General features: G+C 58.9%; 1 protein-coding gene across 2 annotated transcripts in view; it reads left to right on the top strand.

Moving 5' to 3' along the window:
* Positions 1 to 19,170, top strand: part of ABL1 (ABL proto-oncogene 1, non-receptor tyrosine kinase) — an 80,312-nt gene that overhangs the window by 12,390 nt on the left and 48,752 nt on the right. The gene's annotated exons all lie outside the window — the stretch shown is intronic.

Genomic DNA, 19,170 nt, shown 5'->3' with positions numbered 1-19,170 from the left:
CAAATCCTGAAGGCTCCTGCTGGCTAGCAAAGCACACAGGGCTAAGCACACCTCCTTAGGTCACAGGATGGCTTGAGAGGGAGGGGACCTCTAAAGCTCACTGAGTCCAACCCCTGCAGCCTGCAGGGATGTCTGAACCTGGAGCAGCCTGCTCAGAGCCCCAGACAGTGTGACCTGGGCTGGGGCATCTCTCACTTCTCCCTGGACAGCCTGTTCCAAGTGACTTGTATTAGAGGGCTCACACAGCCAGGGGCAGACAAGTCTCTTCCATCCTCTCTGTGCTTGTTACAGCTCCTTGGACAGTTCTACTGCTTGTGAGAGGACAGGGATTGACTCCTCACAGCTTTGCTCTCCTGCATTCCTCCCTCTGGAAAGCCTGAGAGACACGAGGCTGCACCTCTGTTTCACACCAAAGCTGAAGAGCCCTCCCAGCTTCACAGACTGCTTTGGGTTGGAAGGGAGCCTCAAAGGTCTCCTTGTCCAACCCCCCTGCAGTCAGCAGGGAACCTCCACCTAGATCAGGCTGCCCAGGGACCCAGCAAGTTTGGCCTGAAATGTCTCCAGGGATGGAGCCTCAACCACGTCCCTGGGGAGCCTGCAGGCCTCCACCACCTCTTGGCTTACAGGGTCACAAGGTTTTGAGCCCAGCACAGGGATGAATCAGGAGAGTACAGGTTGGGGGCTTGGAGGCAAGCACTTGAAGTGCTCATGCAGCTGTTGGGGGTGCTGCAGCTTTGCCTCTGCACAGCCAAGGTCCTGCATGGCCTTGCACTGAAGGTCTGCTGCAGTGCTGAGAAGCCTCTCCTGAGGGTAACTTCCCTGAGCAGCAGCAGTGTGGCCTTGTAATCCTGGGCAAAACCCGAGGCTCTGGGGGGCTGGAGATGAAGAGAGTGATCAGGGCTGTGTTTAGCACCAGGTGAGGGCTCAGAGAGCCAGGCAATGTTAACATGAAGTGTTTGCCTTCCCCAGGGAGCCAGCAGCACAAAGCCAGGGAGGTGGTTTTGCTCTAGTTGGATACCTTGGGTTAGCTTTTGCCCAGCCAAGTGAAGGTTTCAGTGTGCTGCCCACATCCCCAGTGCTCAGCCCTGCACAGCCACAGGGGCAGGAGGAGCCCCAAGGTGAAGGCTGCAGACACCCCCAGTGCAGATTCCTTCCAGCTCAGCCACCTCCCTGCTCTGCACTGCTTCCAAATTAGGCAGTGGTGGGCTTCAGCTGGACCTCAGGAGCCGATGATCTGCAGCCCCTGGTATGAAACACGTGGCTTGGCCAGCAGATAGCCCTGAATCACCCCGTGCTGGGGGGGCTCAGGCTGAGTCAGGGCAGGGAGGCTGGCTGGCAATGGGTGGGTGTTGTGGCTGAGGGGGGAGACTGCTGGTGAGCAGTTTGGCCATTTTACCTTTAAGTGAGTCTGAAAAGCTCTGTGGCTGTCACTGGTTTCACATTCCAGGGCTGGGAGGCCAGGAGCTGTGCTGTGGCTGGGAGGCTTTCATCTGCTGAAGTTGTGTCTCAGAAAGTTGCTTCTGTGCTGCTGAAATGCTCCCCTAAGGCAACAGAGCGCCCTTGGGGAGGGAGCTGGGGGCTGGAGCCAATCAGGCAGGCAGCTGAGGCCTCAATTATTGAAGCAGGGCTGCTTGTGATGCTCAAAGTGCAATTGCTGGCAGCTGAATGTTAAAAATGTACCACTGGTGTAATTTTTAGAAGTCAAACTAACTCCATGGCAGTGAAGGTGCTCTGCTCCCCCCCAGAGACCTCCTTACCACAGCCTTACACAACCACCCCTGGCTCTGGGGCCTCTCTCCAGCCGTGGGGGTGCTGGCTCCAGGTGGGCTCCATGCCTCCATCAGTGAGGCAGACTGAGACTGAGGGCACCCTCAGCAAACCTGCAGATGATAGCAAGCTGAGGGCTGGGGCTGGTGGATGGCATCCAGAGGGCTCTGGGCAGGCTGCAGAGCTGGGCTGAGGAGACTCTGATGAGGTTCAGTAAGGCCAAGTGCAAGGTCCTGCACCTAGGTCAGGGCAGTCCTGGATATCAATACAGGCTGAGGGTGATGAGATTGAGAGCAGCCCTGCAGGAAAGGACTTGGGGGTGCTGGAGGGGGAGAATCAGGAGTCATTAAGGTTGGAAAAGTCCTTTAAGATCCTGGAGTCCAACCATAACCCAACTGCCAGGAGTGCTAAGCTGTACCCTGGAGCCCCTCAGCCATGTTTCTTGTGGAGAGCAATGAGCTCTCCCTTCAGCCTTTCCTTCTCCAGACAAAACACCCCCAGCTCCCTCAGCTGCTTCCAGCCCCCTCCCCAGCCTCATTGCTCCTCTCTGGCCATGCTCCAGGACCTCAATGTCCTTCCTGTACTGTGGCACCCAAAACTGAACCCAGTGCTCAAGCTGTGGCTTGAGCAGGGCCAAGTACAGGGGCACCATCACTGCCCTGCTCCTCCTGGGCACTGCTTTTGACACAGAGCCCCACCAGAGGCAGGGACCTCGGTGCTGGCAGCTGCCTGTCTTCATCTCCTTGCAGGGAGCAGCACCTTCGGCTCCTGCCAGGTCCGGCTCGGCTGTCCTGGCTCAGAGGCATCCCTGTGAGCTCCTGGCCTTGCTGCTGTGAGCTGCTTTAATGCAGGAGCCTGGAACCTCTTCTGAGAGGGCTGGCTGGAGGAGCTGGCCTTGCCAGGGGCTGGCCTGGGGGTGTTTGATGCGGTGCAGAAGTGACAGCAGCTGAGGGAGGCAGTGGCGATGTGCTGGGGGAGGCAGTGGCAGTGTGCTGGGGGAGGCAGTGGCGATGTGCTGGGGGAGGCAGTGGCAGTGTGCTGGGGGAGGCAGTGGCGATGTGCTGGGGGAGGCAGTGGCGATGTGCTGGGGGAGGCAGTGGCAGTGTGCTGGGGGAGGCAGTGGCAGTGTGCTGGGGGAGGCAGTGGCGATGTGCTGGGGGAGGCAGTGGCGATGTGCTGGGGGTCCTGCTGCGGGGGCGGCCGGCAGCCAGCCTGGGCGGGTGGCAGAGCTCCTCTGGTTGTGCAGGGCAGTGCAGCACAGAGAAACTGTGACAAGGACCTTGGCTCCTGCTTTCCCTTCTGCCACCTACACTCTTCCTCCCACATCTGGCTCCTGCAGAAATGAGGACTCTTGCTAACCAACCCCAAACAAACCCGGGAGGGAAAGCAGCTCTTCCTTGCTGCCTGCTCTCAGCTCCTCTCGTGGTTGGAATCACAGCACTGCTTCAGCTCTCTTAGATCACTGAGTCCAACCATCTGCCCAGCACCACCATGCCCATATGGTTCTTGAGCCCCTCCAGGGATGGTGACCTCCCTGGGCAGCCTGTCCCCACCTTCCCCTCTCCCACTTTTACCTCTTCCCTTAGCTGGGAGGTGCTGAGGCCACTTAAAAAGCCTCACAAGCAAGCAGGTTCCTCCTTAGCTGTGAGCATTAACCCCAGCTGCCTGTTGCACCTCTCCCCAGAGCCATTATCTGAGCTATGACCTGACACAGAGACCAGGAGGAACAGAACTATTCTGAGCATATTAGCAGCATTTCACATCTTGAAGTGGTTTGTGCAGATTCCTCTCTGCTCAGACACTGCTGGTGGACAAAACAGGGGGAAGAATTTCAAGCAGGACATTTGCATAGGTGCTGGGAAGCTGGGGGGGGGGATAAAATTAATTAAGTGTAATGAATTCTCCAGTGCAAGGATTTGCCACTGCAGCCCAGCTCTCATTAGCTTCCACCTGCCAGAAAAGGCAAATTAAAACATCCATCAAATGTAGTGATCCAGGTAAGAAGTCTTGAGCTGCATTTTCAGTTCAGTAGCAGCAATTACTGTGTCACCCTTCTCAGGTTGGGTTTGCTCCTCAAATGAGATCAGAAATGACTACAGCATCAACCCCTCCCTCCCCCAAACCTCAGCAATACTCTGAGCCACAGCACCTGAGTGGCACCTGAGTGCAAGCCAGCTGCCAGGGAAAGGAAATGCAGGGCAGGCTCTCAGCATTGCTGCTGTGAGAGGCAGGCCAGGAAGATCCAAACAGCAAATGCAGAGCTTGCCCTGGAGCAGAATTGTTCTGTGCTTCAAGTGGAAGTCAGGCTTTGAGAGGTGGGCAAACACTTGGCAGGGCAGGGGGAAACCTTGGATGCTGCTGAGACAAGGAGGTGCTGGCACTGGAAGTGCAGTGCTGGCTTTCAGCTGGCACAGGAGGAGATTGGTTTGGGTTGGAAGGGAGCTCAGAGCTCCTCTGCTCCAACCTCCCACCCTGCCCAGGGACACCTCTCAACCAGACTCAGCTCCTCAAGGCCTCATCCAGCCTGGCCTTCAGCACTTCCAGGCAGGAGGCAGCCACAGCCTCCCTGGGCAGCCTGTGCCAGAGTCTCAGCTCCCTCCTGCTGCAGAGCTTCTTCCCCAGCTCCAGCCTGACCCTGTGAGCACATCTGCCTTGGAGGAGCTGGGCCAGGACTAAGAGCTGAGCTGAGCTGCTGGCAGCCACACTGCAGTCTGTGGGGCTAGGGCTGGATTCTGTGAGCAGCTGAGACCTGTTAGCAGTAAGCAAATGACCTTCTCCTCCTCCTCCTCCATGGGGCCTTAGGTTCTGCTTTAAGCAGGCCTCACATGGCTGACAGTCGGTGTGGAAGGGAGCAGAGGCCAAGCACCCGGAGAGGCTGTTCTGATCTAGTTGAGGATGCTCCTGCTGACTGCAGGAGGGGTTGGACTGGATGACCTTTGGGGGTCCTGGATGACCTTTGGGGGTCCTGGATGACCTTTGGAGGCCCTTCCAGCCCAGCCCACTCTGTGATCCTCTCGTGGCAGGGCTGCCCAAGCAGGCAGCCTCTGGAGGGCGAGGCTGGTGTACGTCAGTGGGGTTTGGGGACTGAATGAGTTGAGCACGTTGCTCTCTGCAGTGGTTTGATTTGTTTGTGCTCCTGTTCATTTATTCCAAGCTGCTGCACCTTCCCTGGGAGAGGTTGTTAACTGCTCTGCTAATGGCCACCAGCACTCCTTTAATTCCTGCTAATGAAGGCAGCAGCCAGCGGCGGAAGCCCTTATGGAGGCCCTCGGAAAGGGCAGGCAGGACTCCCCCAAAATTTATTGCCACAGGCTGCTGCTTGCAGAGCAAATGAATGGTAATTGCTTGGAACAGGCAAGAGAAGGATGATAAAATGTCCCCAGACATGAGTGGAATAAACCCTTCCCCCCTCCAAGTGCTATGAACCAAAATCTCAAGGCTTGCCGGTGGCCTCCTCCTGGCTTTGAGCTTTTGTAAGCCTTAAGATGTTTTAAGCTTGAGGAGGGCAGATTGAGGCTGCAGGTGAGGGAGAAATCCTTGGCAGTGAGGCTGGGGATACTCTGGCACAGGTTGCCCAGGGAGGCTGTGGATGTCCTCTCCCTGGAGGTGTTCAGAGGCAGTTTGGACAGGAACCAGCCTGGTCTAGCAGAAGGTGTCCCTGCCCATGGCAGGGGCTTGGAACTAGATGGCCTTCAAGGACCCTGCCAACCCAAAACCAACCTATAAGGAGAAACTTCTTTGCTGTGAGGCTGCTGGAGCCCTGGAGCAGGCTGCCCAGAGAGGTTGTGGAGTCTCCTTCTCTGGAGACTTTCCAGCCCCATCTGGATGTGTTCCTGGGTGCCCTGCTCTGGGAGTGGGGTTGGACTCCATCCCCAAAGGTCCTTTCCAACCCCCAGCATCCTATGGTTATGTGATGTGCATGTGTGCTGCTGCCAGTGCCACCAGTGCTCCCAGGACAGCAGCAGCAGGCTCTGAGCAGCATCCTCCCCAAACACAGCAGGGAGGAGCAGCCAGGCAGAGAAGGTGGCAGAGGAGCAGAGTGAGTGGGCAGGGCCCCTCCTGCCCTTTACATGAAGGGGCAGGAGGAGGGCAGACAATTGCCAGGAGCCAGCTAATGCCTCTGAGAGCTGCAGAGCTGACCCCTGAAGGCAAACAAGATTAACTTTGCTCCTGGTTTCTTTTTTGCTGTTTGGGGCAGACAAAGCCCCTCTCAGAACACTACCATTTTTCATGCCAGCTTTGACCATCTTAAAACCAGAGAAAGAGAGGATCAAATCCAATTTCTCTCTCCTAAATCCCTGGCAGGGTCACCTGGCAAGTGCAGCCCAGCAGCTCTGCTAGCAAGGCACTAAAAAGTTATTATTTTCCTTTCTGAGCAAGGATTTGAGTCCCCTCAGCTCCCCAGCAGGATTTCCCTAGTCCAGGGGAACACAAAGCAATCAGCCAGGCTGCAGCAGCATCCCATTTGGAGGTGGACAATTGCTTCTCCCAGAGGAAAAGCAACAGTTTGGTAAAGACAAAAAGGCAGACAAAAACCAGAGAGATATTAAAGAAAAGGGGGAGGGGGGGAATCAGCCTTGGCAGGCTGGAGGACAAAAGGTGATCAGCTGCAGGGTGAGAGTGGAGAGGCAGGGGATGCACTGCACAGGTGGGGGTCAGGTGGGCATCTCCCAGAGAGGGGCACACAGAGGGGCTTCATCCTTCCCCACCCTCCTGGAGAATCCAAGGCAAATGACCATGCTCAGCACTCTGCACATCGAAGCACTGAGTCACAGACTGGAAGGGACCTCTGGAGAGCGTGGAGTCCCAGCCCCCTGCCCAGCCAGGGGCACCTGGGGAGGGCCACACAGGAGGAACACATCCAGGTGGGTTTGGGATCTCCCCAGAGATGGAGACTCCAGCACCTCCCTGGGCAGCCTGCTCCAGGGCTCTCTCACCCTTACATCCGAGAAGTTCCTCCTCATGCTCAGATGGAACTTCTGAGGTTGCAGTTTGTGCCCAGGACCTCTTGTCCTGTCCCTGGGCACCACTGACCAAAGCCTGGCCCCATCCTGCTGCCACCCACCCTTGAAGTATTGATCAGCATTGATGAGATCCCCCCTCCCAGGCTGTTCCCAAGTCCCTCCAGCCTTCACAGGGGAATTTCAGGCAGTCCTGGTGATGAGCTCCTGTTCTTCTGGGGCCACTTCCCTGCTGGGAAGCAGCAGCCTGGCTGATTCTTGCTGTTTTCCTGCCCCAGCTCCTGTGTGCAGCCGATGAGGCATCAAACACACCCAGCCAGCAGCCCTACCCCCAGCTCTCCTGCTGCCCACTGCCCCTTCCCTGCTGGGGTGAGCTGCTGGGGCGAGCGGCTGCTGGTGCTGGGGTGAGCTGCTGGGGTGAGCTGCTGGTGCTGCTGGGGTGAGCTGCTGGTGCTGCTGGGGTGAGCTGCTGGGGTGAGCTGCTGGTGCTGGGGTGAGGAGCTGCTGGTGCTGGGGTGAGCTGCTGCTGGTGCTGGGGTGAGCTGCTGGTGCTGCTGGGGTGAGCTGCTGGTGCTGGGGTGAGCTGCTGCTGGTGCTGGGGTGAGCTGCTGGTGCTGGGGTGAGCTGCTGGTGCTGCTGGGGCGAGCGGCTGCTGGTGCTGGGGTGAGCTGCTGGGGTGAGCTGCTGGTGCTGCTGGGGTGAGCTGCTGGTGCTGCTGGGGTGAGCTGCTGGGGTGAGCTGCTGGTGCTGGGGTGAGCTGCTGCTGGTGCTGGGGTGAGCTGCTGGTGCTGCTGGGGTGAGCTGCTGGTGCTGGGGTGAGCTGCTGCTGGTGCTGGGGTGAGCTGCTGGTGCTGGGGAGAGCTGCTGGTGCTGGGGTGAGCTGCTGGTGCTGGGGTGAGCTGCTGGTGCTGCTGGGGTGAGCTGCTGGTGCTGGGGTGAGCTGCTGCTGGTGCTGGGGTGAGCTGCTGGTGCTGGGGTGAGCTGCTGGTGCTGCTGGGGCGAGCGGCTGCTGGTGCTGGGGTGAGCTGCTGGGGTGAGCTGCTGGTGCTGCTGGGGTGAGCTGCTGGTGCTGCTGGGGTGAGCTGCTGGTGCTGCTGGGGTGAGCTGCTGCTGGTGCTGGGGTGAGCTGCTGGGGTGAGCTGCAGGTGCTGGGGTGAGCTGCTGGTGCTGGGGCAGATCTCCTTCCCTTTTAACCATGCTGGAGGCTTTGGTGCCAGGCTTGAGAGGCCTGAAGGGGCTGCAGCTGGCACATGGCTGCCCCTGTGCTAATGAAAGCTAAAAATTGTAATAATATCTTTATGGGTTTGAAACAACCTCCTGCTCTTGCCCTGCTCTCCAGTAATGCAAACCCATCCAGCCCCTGACATTTGATCAGGAGCTCAGGCAGCTTGCTAATGGCTTTCTGATTGTTCTCCTGGTCCATTCTCCCCCTGATGAATGGTGCAGAGTCGGCTCTGGCAGGCTGGGGAGCTGATAAAAGCACTTTGCCGTCGTGTCATTGCCGTTCTCCCGGAGAGGGGAAGAGCAGCTTTCCTCTGCTGTCCCAACGGCTTTGCTCTCCTGCTCAATTAGAGAGATATATAGAGGAGCATCCTCCCCATTTGGAGCTGAAATTAGTTTTGCAGCTTAGATGAGGTCGTTCCTGGGAGGTTGGTGGAATCCCTGCTTGCTCTGGGGAGGCTTGGGCAGGCAGTGACATTACAGAGCTGGCTGATGCAGGGTTGCTGGTGGGGGAAGTTTCTCTGCCTCCAGGGCAGAACCACCTTTTCATGCCAGACCTCACTTCAGGCAAGTGCAGCCACAGCTGCCTGGGGGCAGCACAGAGAGTCCCCTCCAGAAGTGTCCTCAGCTCAGTGAGGCCACAGCTTGAGGACTGGCTCCAGTTCTGGGTGTCAGGCAAGACCCTGAGGTGCTGGAGCATGTCCAGAGAAGGCTGGTGAGGGGGTTGAGGAGCTGCTGAGGGAGCTGGGGTTGGTTTGTCTGGAGAGAAGGAGGCTGAGGGGAGACCTCACTGCTCTCTGCAGCTCCCTGAAAGGAGGCTGGAGTGAGGCTGGGGTTGGTCTCCCATGTAACCAGCAGTGGGGTGAGAGGAAATGAGCCTGAGCTGTGCCAGGGGAGGTTGAGGTTGGAGGTTAGGAGGAGAGATTTCTTTGCTGCAGGAGTGGTCAGGGGTTGGAGGAGGCTGCCCGGGGGGTGCTGGAGCCCCCATGCCTGGAGGGGGTCAAGAGGCTGTAGGTGTGGTGCTGCAGTGGTCAGGGCAGTTGGGTTACACCTGGACTGGAGGAGCTTAGAGGTCTTCTCCACCCTTAGTGACTCTGCTATGGAGGAGCTTTGTGCTGCAGCCTGGGGGTCAGTAGCTGAGGCTGTGTGGGTTTGGGATGCCTGTTGGAGGGCTCGTGGGTGCTGGTGGGGAAACTCAGGGTGAGCTTTTGATTTCACTTCCTTAGGGGCTGACAGGCCCCTGGAAAATAAAGCAGCAGCATAGAAACCTCCTTCATCTAAGGAATGATTCATTAAAATGTCTTCACTGACTTAAACCCAGCATCTGCAGCCCCTTTCCCATCCCCAGCAGCTTCACCCAGCTCATTTCTCTCCCTTGAAGGATTGATTCCCTCCCTGCTACTCCTGGTGAGCTGAGAGAGTGAATTTTGGGCTTTGTAATTAAGAGCTCTTGAGTTATTTCTGATTTGTCAACATAACTAATGCAAGGGGTTATGCATTGCAGCTCCTCTCACTGCCCCACTCCTGCATGTGGAGGCTGTCTGGGGGGGGGCTGGGGGTGTAAATCAGCAGTTTGCCAGCCTGCAGGCTTCGATTGGTGGAGTAATGAAGCAGCTTAGCCCAGCAAGATCCCCCTCGGGCTGTGCAGCAGCCTCTCTTGTTCTCTGAGCCACTCCGGGCTCGGCTGGGCTGGGGCTGGGAGCTTGCTGGAGATAGCTGGTGATAAACTGGGTCCTAACAGCCCTGCCTAATAAACATTAATAATGGCTTGCATTATGTTTTCCTCCCATTCATCCTTGGAGCACCTGCTGGGTGATTTAGCTGCTGTTCAGGAGATCCATCTTCTTCTCCTCCCAGTTTGAGGGGACACAGGAAAAAAAGGAGGAAGAAAGGAACTGATGAATGGTTGGCTCTCTGCTGGTTTGTGGCTGAAAAGTTGAGGCTCTGGAGTTTTCTTCCCATCACACTCATCATCGTGTCCCACAGTGTTCTGCTGGCTGGGTTCAGAGGAGTGCTGCTAGCTTGTGCTGCACACAGCAGCTGCACCCAGGTGAAGTCAGAGAGTTGTCAGGGCTGGAAGGGACCTCAAGGCTCAGCCAGTTCCAACCCCCCTGCCGTGGGCAGGGACATCTCACTCCAGAGCAGGCTGCCCAGAGCTGCATCCAGCCTGGCCTGAAAAACCTCCCCGCAGAATGTCTCAGTGTCCTTCTCCCCTCGGGTTAGGAAGGACATTGAGAGACTTGAAGGTGTCCAGAGAAGGGCAATGAGGCTGGGGAGGGGTCTGGAGCACAGCCCTGGGAGGAGAGGCTGAGGGAGCTGGGGTTGCTTAGCCTGGAGAAGAGGAGGCTTAGGGGAGACCTTCTTGCTCTCTGCAACTCCCTGCAGGGAGGTTGTAGCCAGGAGGGGGTTGGGCTCTTCTCCCAGGCAGGCAGCACCAGAACAAGAGGACACAGTCTCAAGCTGTGCCAGGGGAGGTTCAGGCTGGAGGTGAGGAGAAAGTTCTTCACTGAGAGAGTTGTTAGCCCTTGGGATGTGCTGCCCAGGGAGGTGGTGGAGTCCCCAGCCCTGGAGGGGTGCAAGAGGGGATTTGATGTGGCACTTGGTGCCATGGTCTGGTCATGAGGTCTGTGGTGACAGCTTGGGCTGGATGATCCTCCAGGCCTCTTCCAACCTTGGTGATGCTGTGACACTGTGATACTGTGCTGGAAAGTCCTTCCCCTGCGGGCAGCTGCCTCTAGAGAGAGCTGGTGGGCAGCACAGCAGCAGCCTGTGCTGGGTGGGCTTTGGGCTCCTCCTCTGCCGAGTCTGCTCAGCACATGCTGGCTCTGGTGGGGTTTGGAAATGCTGCTCCTGTAGCTGGAGCGAGCTTTGAAGTGAGATCTTCACACAGCAGCTTGGGAGGGGATTCTCCTGCTCCCTTCTGCTCAGCTGAGACCCCACCTGGAGTGCTGTGTCCAAGCCTGCACCCCTCAACACAGAGAGGACAAGGAACTGTTAGAGTGGCTCCAGAGGAGGCCACACAGAAGGTCAGAGGCTGGAGCAGCTCTGCTGTGAGCACAGGCTGGGGGAGCTGGGGGTGCTCAGCCTGGGCAGGAGAAGGCTCCAGGGGGACCTCAGAGCAGCCTCCCAGTACCTGAAGGGGGCTGCAGGAGAGCTGGGGAGGGACTTCTTGGGGAGGCCTGGAGGGACAGGGTGAGAGGAGATGGCTTTGAACTGGAAGAAGCTGGGTTTGGATGAGCCAGTAGGAAGAAATTCTTTGCAGGGAGGGTGGTGAAGCACTGCAGCAGGCTGCCCAGGGCAGCTGTGGGGGCTCCAAGCCCGGAGGTGTTCCAGGCCAGGCTGGATGAGGCCTTGAGCAGCCTGGGCTGGCAGGGGGCTGGGACTGCATGACCTCTAAGGTCCCTGTTCCCAGTTGCCCTGTCTTCTGCTGGGGGGGCTCTAGCCAGCTCTGAGGGGGCTCTAGCCGGCTCTGGGGGGGCTCTAGCCGGCTCTCTGGGGGGGGGGGCTTTAGCCAGCTCTCGGGGGGGGGCTCTAGCCGGCTCTCTGGGGGGGGGGGGGCTCTAGCCAGCTCTCTGGGGGGGGGCTCTATAGCCGGCTCTCTGGGGGGGGGGGCTCTAGCCGGCTCTCTGGGGGGGGGCTCTAGCCGGCTCTCTGGGGGGGGGCTCTAGCCGGCTCTCTGGGGGGGGGGCTCTATAGCCAGCTCTCTGGGGGGGCTCTATAGCCAGCTCTCTGGGGGGGGCTCTAGCCGGCTCTCTGGGGGGGCTTTAGCCGGCTCTCTGGGGGGGGGGGGCTCTAGCCGGCTCTCTGGGGGGGCTCTAGCCGGCTCTCTGGGGGGGCTCTATAGCCGGCTCTCTGGGGGGGCTCTAGCCGGCTCTCTGGGGGGGCTCTATAGCCGGCTCTCTGGGGGGGCTCTAGCCGGCTCTCTGGGGGGGCTCTATAGCCGGCTCTCTGGGGGGGCTCTAGCCGGCTCTCTGGGGGGGCTCTATAGCCGGCTCTCTGGGGGGGCTCTAGCCGGCTCTCTGGGGGGGCTCTAGCCAGCTCTCTGGGGGGGCTCTATAGCCAGCTCTCTGGGGGGGGGCTCTAGCCAGCTCTCTGGGGGGAGGCTCTATAGCCGGCTCTCTGGGGGGGCTCTAGCCAGCTCTCTGGGGGGGCTCTAGCCAGCTCTCTGGGGGGGCTCTATAGCCAGCTCTCTGGGGGGGCTCTATAGCCGGCTCTCTGGGGGGGGGGCTCTAGCCAGCTCTCTGGGGGGGCTCTAGCCAGCTCTCTGGGGGGGCTCTATAGCCAGCTCTCTGGGGGGGCTCTATAGCCAGCTCTCTGGGGGGGCTCTATAGCCAGCTCTCTGGGGGGGCTCTAGCCAGCTCTCTGGGGGGGCTCTATAGCCAGCTCTCTACTCCTTGATTGAGGATGCAGAGACTGTGACTCAATGCCCAGCTCTCTCCTGGGGGTCCCAGCACTGAGGTTCAGTAGCTGCTCTGGGGCCTCCTTTGCTGTTCCACCCAGAGCCTGGTGGGGTTTGTCTCTCTTTGAGAGGCTGCCAGCCCAAGAGGGCACATTCAAATGCTGCCAAGCTTTCTCCATCACCTGGAAAAGAGTCCCAGTGCCAGCCCCACCGGGACACTCCTGTCAGAGATGCTTTCCTGCCTTGGATGCAGCCTTGCTGAAAGGCAGACGTTCCTCTCCGTGCTGCCTGGGCCGTCGCTGGGGCAGACCTGCAGCCCTCCTGTTTGTTCACCTGTGCCAGTGGCAGAGCTGGCACACAGCAGGTCCTTTTCTGCCTTTGTTCACTCCTAAGCAATTAGGAAGTTATGGATGGCTTTGTTTCTGCCTGGAGTGCCTTCAGAAGCTGCTGGGATGTGCCCAACCCAGGCCCCGCAGCCCTGAGAGCTCTGCAGCAGGGGGAGGCTGCTCCTCGCCCACTGGGGCACTCTGCTGCTGCTTTGCCCCTTTGGCTGTTACTTAAAATGAAATGAATAATGGATTTTCCCCACTCAGCCAGGAGTGGGGAGGTGGTAGCAGTGATCCACGTGCTAGATCCCTGCCTGGGAGCTGCTTTGTGCCTGAGCAATGGAGTGGAGTGGAGGAGTGCTGGCTGGCGTGCAGAGCTGTGAGGATGTGGCACTGGTAGGACTGAGGCCAGTCCTGGTGTCCCCAGCGTGAGAAGCAGGAGACAGAGCTGTGGAGTGAGGCCAGAGGAGGCCACAGAGATGCTCCAAGGGCTGGAGCAGCTCTGCCAGGCTGAGGGAGCTGGGGGTGTTCAGCCTGGAGAAAAGAAGGCTCCAGGGGGGACCTCAGAGCTGCTGCCAGGACCTGAAGGGATCCTGCAGGAAGGCTGCAGAGAGACTTCTGAGGGGTCTGAGCCAGGCCAGGGGCAATGGTTTGGAGCTGAGGCAGAGCAGGGTCAGAGTGGAGCTGAGGAAGAAGTTGTTCAGCAGGAGGGAGCTGAGGCTCTGGCCCAGGCTGCCCAGGGAGGCTGTGGCTGCCTCCTGCCTGGGGGTGCTGCAGGCCAGGCTGGATGAGGCCCTGAGCAGCCTGGGCTGGTGGGAGCTGTCCCTGCCCAGGGCAGAGGGGCTGGAGCCAGACAATCTGTAAGGTCCTTTCCATTCTGTGTCTTCAGGGTTTCTCTGTCCCCTCTCCTGGCAGGTGGTTGCTGCTTGTAACAAGGGATTGAGTTTTTATCCTGAGCCAGTAAAAGGTCCCTGCCTTGGGGCTGGAATTAGTGCCCAGCGTTATTGATCATCAATAGTGGTCCTGGGCTCTTTAACCTGCTGTAGGTTAATTAAGAAAGGGAATGGCCAACACAGCAGCCTTGGTGTTCATCTGGGGCTGACTGGGCAGAGGGGGGAAGTGCTCTGTGTGCTGAAGTGGTTGATCAGCCTTCTCCAGATTGTCTGCCCTCCCCCCTGCTCTGTGCCTGGCATTTTTCTCCCCAGCTTGACACAAACATTTGGCTAAGGCTGAAGGATGAACAGAATTTCCACCATCAGCAGAACCAGAGGGGAAGCAAAGTTCTTCTGCCAGTCACATCCTGTGCTGGGCAGGGCAAGGGCTTGGCTTAAAGCTCCTCATTGTGCCTGGCATATGCTGGGCAGGATGCAGCTGCAGTGGGTGAGGGTCAGCGCCCACTGTGCGTTTCCCAGGCTGGGCAGCAGCCTCCTGCCAGGAGCTGCAGCAGCTTGTGGGGGTACCCTCGCTGCAGCCCGACCTCTGCTGCATTCCCCAGCCTCATTCTTGGCATAACTTGGCCTCTCCAGCCTCGCATCCCCACCCCCAGCCCTGGATGGGTCATGGCCAGGCTGGAGACCCGTGGTAACCCCAGCAGCAGCAGCAGCCTCTGGGGAGACCTCCCAGCAGCCTTCTGTTACCTGAAGGGGGCTACAGGATGGTGAAGCCCTGGAGCAGGCTGCCCAGGGAGGTGGTGGAGTCTCCACCTCTGGAGAGATCCCAAACCCACCTGGATGTGTTCCTGTGTGGCCTCCCCTCGGTGCCCCTGGCCTGGCAGGGGCTTGGACTCCATGGTCTCCAGAGGCCCCTTCCAAGCCCTTCCACTCGGTGGTCCTGTGGCAGGAAGCAGCCAGCTGTACCCCCTTGAGACCTGTGCAGCCTCACCACCTGGGGATGCTTCTCCTTGTTGAGGGCAGAGCCACCACTGCCACAGCAATTCAGAGAGCAGAAGGGATCCCTGGTGCCAGGGTGAGTGTCAGGTACTGGGCTGTGCATCCTCAAGCCTGACCCTTGGATCCTGGCTGCGTGGCTGACAGGCAGGAAAGACCTCTGGCCTTGGGAGTTCCTCGAGGGTGTGCTCATCAGCCTGGGCCACAATTAAGGCTTGATTGGAGCTGCCAGTCAGTGACACTGGGAGGAGGCAGAGAGAACAAACTGGGAAGGCTTAAAAGAAGAAAGTTGAGGGAAGAATAAGAATCAAATGAGAGATGGAAGCTGCTGTGGTGGAGGAACAAAGAAAGGGCTGAGGAGCCAAAGGGCAGCAGAAGAGCTGAGCTGATTGATCAGATCTCAGCCATGCAGGTGCCTGAGTTACTCTGGGATGGAAGTGCAGGGGAGCTGAGGAACATCAGGGCATGAATTTGAAGAGGGCAGGAGTGGGGTTTGGATGACAGAGGCACAGATGGAGGAGGGCAGGAGGCCTGCTGGGCTGCAGTGACAAGTGGGGAAGTGGAGAGCCCTGAGGCTGGTGCAGGATGTGTGGATGGCAGGGGCTGAGGAGCTGCTGGCAAATGCCTTTGCTCCACAGCATCACTGCTGATCTATCTTGGTGTCAGGGCTGGCTCTCAGTACAAGCTTCCAGCCCTTGCTTTTGTCAGGTTGGAGTTTCAGGAGGGTTTGTTTCTGTCAAGTGTGTTTGCAGTGGCACAGGGGAGGTGAATTGCTCTTCAAGTGGCACAGGGCTGCGTGCCCCTGCTGCTGCTGCTGCTCTGGGGGGAGCAAACCCAAACCTCATCAATCAGACCCCTGCAGTCGGCCCAGAGGACCTGCTCAGCACAGCAGCTTGTCCTGGTGGGGCTGGAGAGGAGGGAGAAAGGCTGAGTGCCCACTCCTCATCTTCCTTGTGGCTCTGTAGAGGCTGAGGCATGGAGAAGTGCGATCTTAGAGTCACAGAATGGGTTGGCTTGGACGGGACCTTAAAGCTCTTCCAGTCCCAACCCCCTGCCATGGGCAGGGACCCCTCCCAGCAGCCCAGGATGCTCAGAGCCTCATCCAGCCTGGCCCTGAACAGCTCCAGGGAGGAGACATCCCCAGCCTCCCTGGGCAGCCTGTGCCAGAGCCTCCCCACCCTCATGAGGGAGACTTTCTTCCTCATCTCTCACCCAGGTGCAGCTTCTTCCAGTTTGAAGCCTTCACCTCTCACCTTTCACTTCATGCTTTAGTAAAAAGCCTCTCCCCAGCTCTCCTGCATCAGAGTGCAGAGCTGACCAGCTTGGAGGAGACCCTGGAGATCATCCAGTCCAACCCAGCACCACCTGAGCAACTCAGCCATGGCACCAAGGGCCTCATCCAGGCTCCTCTTGAACACCTCCAGGGATGGGGACTGCAGCACCTCCCTGGGCAGAACACCCCAAGGGCCAATCTCTCTTGCTGGGAAGAATTTCTTCACCTCCCCTGGCTCTGGTTTACAGAAAGCACAGGATGGGACCCACAGCCCCCCTGCCCTGGGCAGGCACACTCCTACCAGCCCAGCTTGCTCAGGGCTTCATCCACCCTGCCTTTGAACACCTCCAGGCTTGCAGCCTGCACAGCTTCTCTGGGCAACCTGTTCCAGTGCCTCCCCACCCTGATGGGGAAGGACTTCCTCCTCCTCCTCCTCCTCCTAGTGGTGCCCCAAAGCAGGCAGCAGCAGTGCCTGCAATCACCAATCACTCCAGCAGGCTGCCTGCCTCAGCACAGCCCTCCCTGTGCCACAGCAGAGGGATCTGGAGGCTCTGCAGCTCTGGGAGGAAATCTTGCATCAGGCCTGGAGACCTCTGGAAAAGCTCTGGCAGCAGAATGAGTTCTGCACAGCCCTGGTTGTGACAATGCAATCTCCATAAGTGAGACAAGATTGAAGGCTTTAAAACTGAGTGCTGATGGCACAGGGCCCAAGAATGTGTCCAGCAGAAGTATTGATTAGCTCCAGTGCACAGCCCCTGCAAGCACTCTGCTCGGAAGGGGAGGCTGCAGCCAGCAGAGGCTCTCTGGAGCTCTCAGCCATCCAATCCATTCCCATCCAAATCCAGCCCCCCTGAAGGGGGTTTGCTCTGGGGAGACCCCACCCCAAACCCTGCCCCCAGCTCTGGTGTCCCCAGCAGGAGGAGCACACAGAGCTGCTGGGGTGAGGCCACAGAGATGCTCCCAGGGCTGGAGCAGCTCTGCTGTGAGCCTCTAGAGGCTGAGGGAGCTGGGGCTGTGCAGCCTGGAGAGGGCTCCAGGGGCTCCTCAGAGCTGCCTCTGAGAGCTGAAGGGATCCTGCAGCAGGGCTGCAGAGGAACAGTTCCTGAGGGGGTCTGAGCCAGGCCCAGGGGGAAGGGTTTGGAGCTGAGGCAGAGCAGGGTCAGAGTGGAGCTGAGGAAGAAGCTCTGCAGCAGGAGGGAGCTGAGCCTCTGGCCCAGGCTGCCCAGGGAGGCTGTGGCTGCCTCCTGCCTGGGGGTGCTGCAGGCCAGGCTGAATGAGGCCCTGAGCAGCTGAGCCTGGTTGGGAGGTGTCCCTGAGCAGGGTTAGGGTTGGAGCAGAGGGGCTCTGAGCTCCTTCCAGCCTGAGCCATGCTGGGACTGCAGTGGAGGTTGGCTCTCTCCTTCTGGCTCTGAACAAAGCCACATCCTGCCTTGTCCTCTCCTGGGTGCCTCTGCTCAGCCCCTGAGGTGGCTGTTCCATACCAAACAGTGCTGGTTGACTTTGTTGTTAATGATTTTTGTGCTTCAAAGGCAAGGATCAGAAACCTTTGTAGCAAAAGAACAACCTCACAGTGATTGAAGTTCCCTTCTGAGAGCTCTTTTGTTCCCCCCCCGGCTTATTGGGTTCTGTTGCAGGATCTCTCCTGACCTCCCCTCTGCTGTGCTGAGCTGCAGGGAGCATCTCTTGGCACTGGATGATGTTTCAGGTCTCTGAGGGGTGGGTGTCATGAGGAAGGGGGCAGCTGCTTCTCAGTGGTGCCCAGGGCTAGGACAAGGAGCATGGGCTACAGGCTGGACCCCAGGAGCTTCCACCTCAGCAGGAGGAGAAGCTTTGGTGTGAGGCTGCTGGAGCCCTGCAGCAGGCTGCCCAGGGAGGTTGTGGAGTCTCCTCTGGAGCCTTTCCAAACCCACCTGGATGTGTTCCTGGGGGCTCCTGCTCTGGCAGGGGCTTGGACTGGGTGACCTCTGGAGATCCCTTCCAAGCTGTGGGGCTCTGGGTGGTTCTGTCTCCTTCCAGCCCAGACCATCCTGAGTATGATTCTGCTATCTTGGGCTGCTGTGGCTCTGCAGCTGGTGGCCTCCTTGCTGTGGCTCTGCAGCCTGTCCCTGACCCCAGCCCTTCGTAGCTCTGCCACTTGGTGACAGCCTTTCAAAGTGCAACCATCACCAGCAGGCCTGAACCTCCCTGAACCTCCCTGCCTGCTCCCTCTGCCTCCCACAGCAAATCCTGGAGCAGAGATCTGCTGCTCTACAGGAACCTCCCAGGGAGCAGGTGGGGGTGGATTAACCCTTGCTGAGCTGTGCCTGCTGGAGGAAGGTTTCTGACTTAGCTGGCAGGTGAGCAGGAGGAGCCTGGGCTGCCTGCAGCCAGCCCCTTCTGTGTCCATCTTGCTCAGATCCAGGCAAAAGGCCATCCCCACACAGGCTCTGAGGGGTTTGCAAGCTGAGCTGCTCCATCCTGGCCTTGTGTTCTGCTGGGCTCTGGCCCTGGAGGACAGCAGCTCTGCCTCAGCTGCCTTCCTGTCCCCAGCAGCAGCTTTTCCTCTGTCTGGGCACAGGACACTGTCTGCAGAGCTGCTTCAGGTCTGCTCTCAGACTCTGTCAGCTCTCACCCTGTGGTCCTTAATGGTTTGGAGAGGACAGAAGGGGGAGGAGGGCAGAGGTCCCCATTCTGAGGGTGATGTAGGGTGGGCTTCATGCTGTCTGTGTCAGGCAGGGCCCAGCTCCCTGCTGTAAATCTCCTGATGCAGAGAGCCATAACTCAAGGCAGATCTTGACTCCTGAAGGTGGAGGGTGCTGTGGAGAGACCTTGCTGAGCTCAGGGCTTCAGGCACAGTGAAGGATGCTCCTGAGGCTGTGGGTTAGCAGCACCCAAGGGCACACTCTGGCCAGCTTTCAGACACCTCCCTGGGCTTGTGCAGGTGATTAGTGCCATGGAGAGAGGGCTGGGAACCAGAACCTGAGCTTTCTCTCCAAGGGGCTGCTGCTGGGGGCTGTGCTGCTGCTGCTGGGGGCTGTGCTGCCTGCCCTGAGCTTGTGCGGGGCTGGAGTTGGCTGTGCTCACCCCACAGCCCACCCCTCAGGAGAGCTGCTGGTGATTCACCAGCCTGAAGCAGAATTCCTGCTGCTTCCCTCAGGCCTCTCCCCAGTGTGTCCTTGCTGCACAGGCAGTCTGAGGGCTAGGAGCAGGCTTCCAGGCTGCTTTCCTGCAGCAGCACAGGAGTCCTGCAGCACTGCTGCCCTGCTGGCTCCTTGCCCCCTGTTGTTTCAGAGTGCAGCAGGAGGGACAGAGCTTTAGAAGCAGCACTGCAGTTAGCTGCAGGACTGTGACCAGCCTG

The sequence above is a fragment of the Melanerpes formicivorus genome, unplaced genomic scaffold (assembly GCF_026170545.1).
Source record: "Melanerpes formicivorus ecotype bairdi unplaced genomic scaffold, bMelFor1.0.p_v2 SCAF_33, whole genome shotgun sequence".
Classification (NCBI taxonomy): Eukaryota; Metazoa; Chordata; class Aves; order Piciformes; family Picidae; genus Melanerpes; species Melanerpes formicivorus.
Note: the sequence above shows the minus strand (reverse complement) of the source record. Positions and strands in the feature narration are given on the sequence as shown.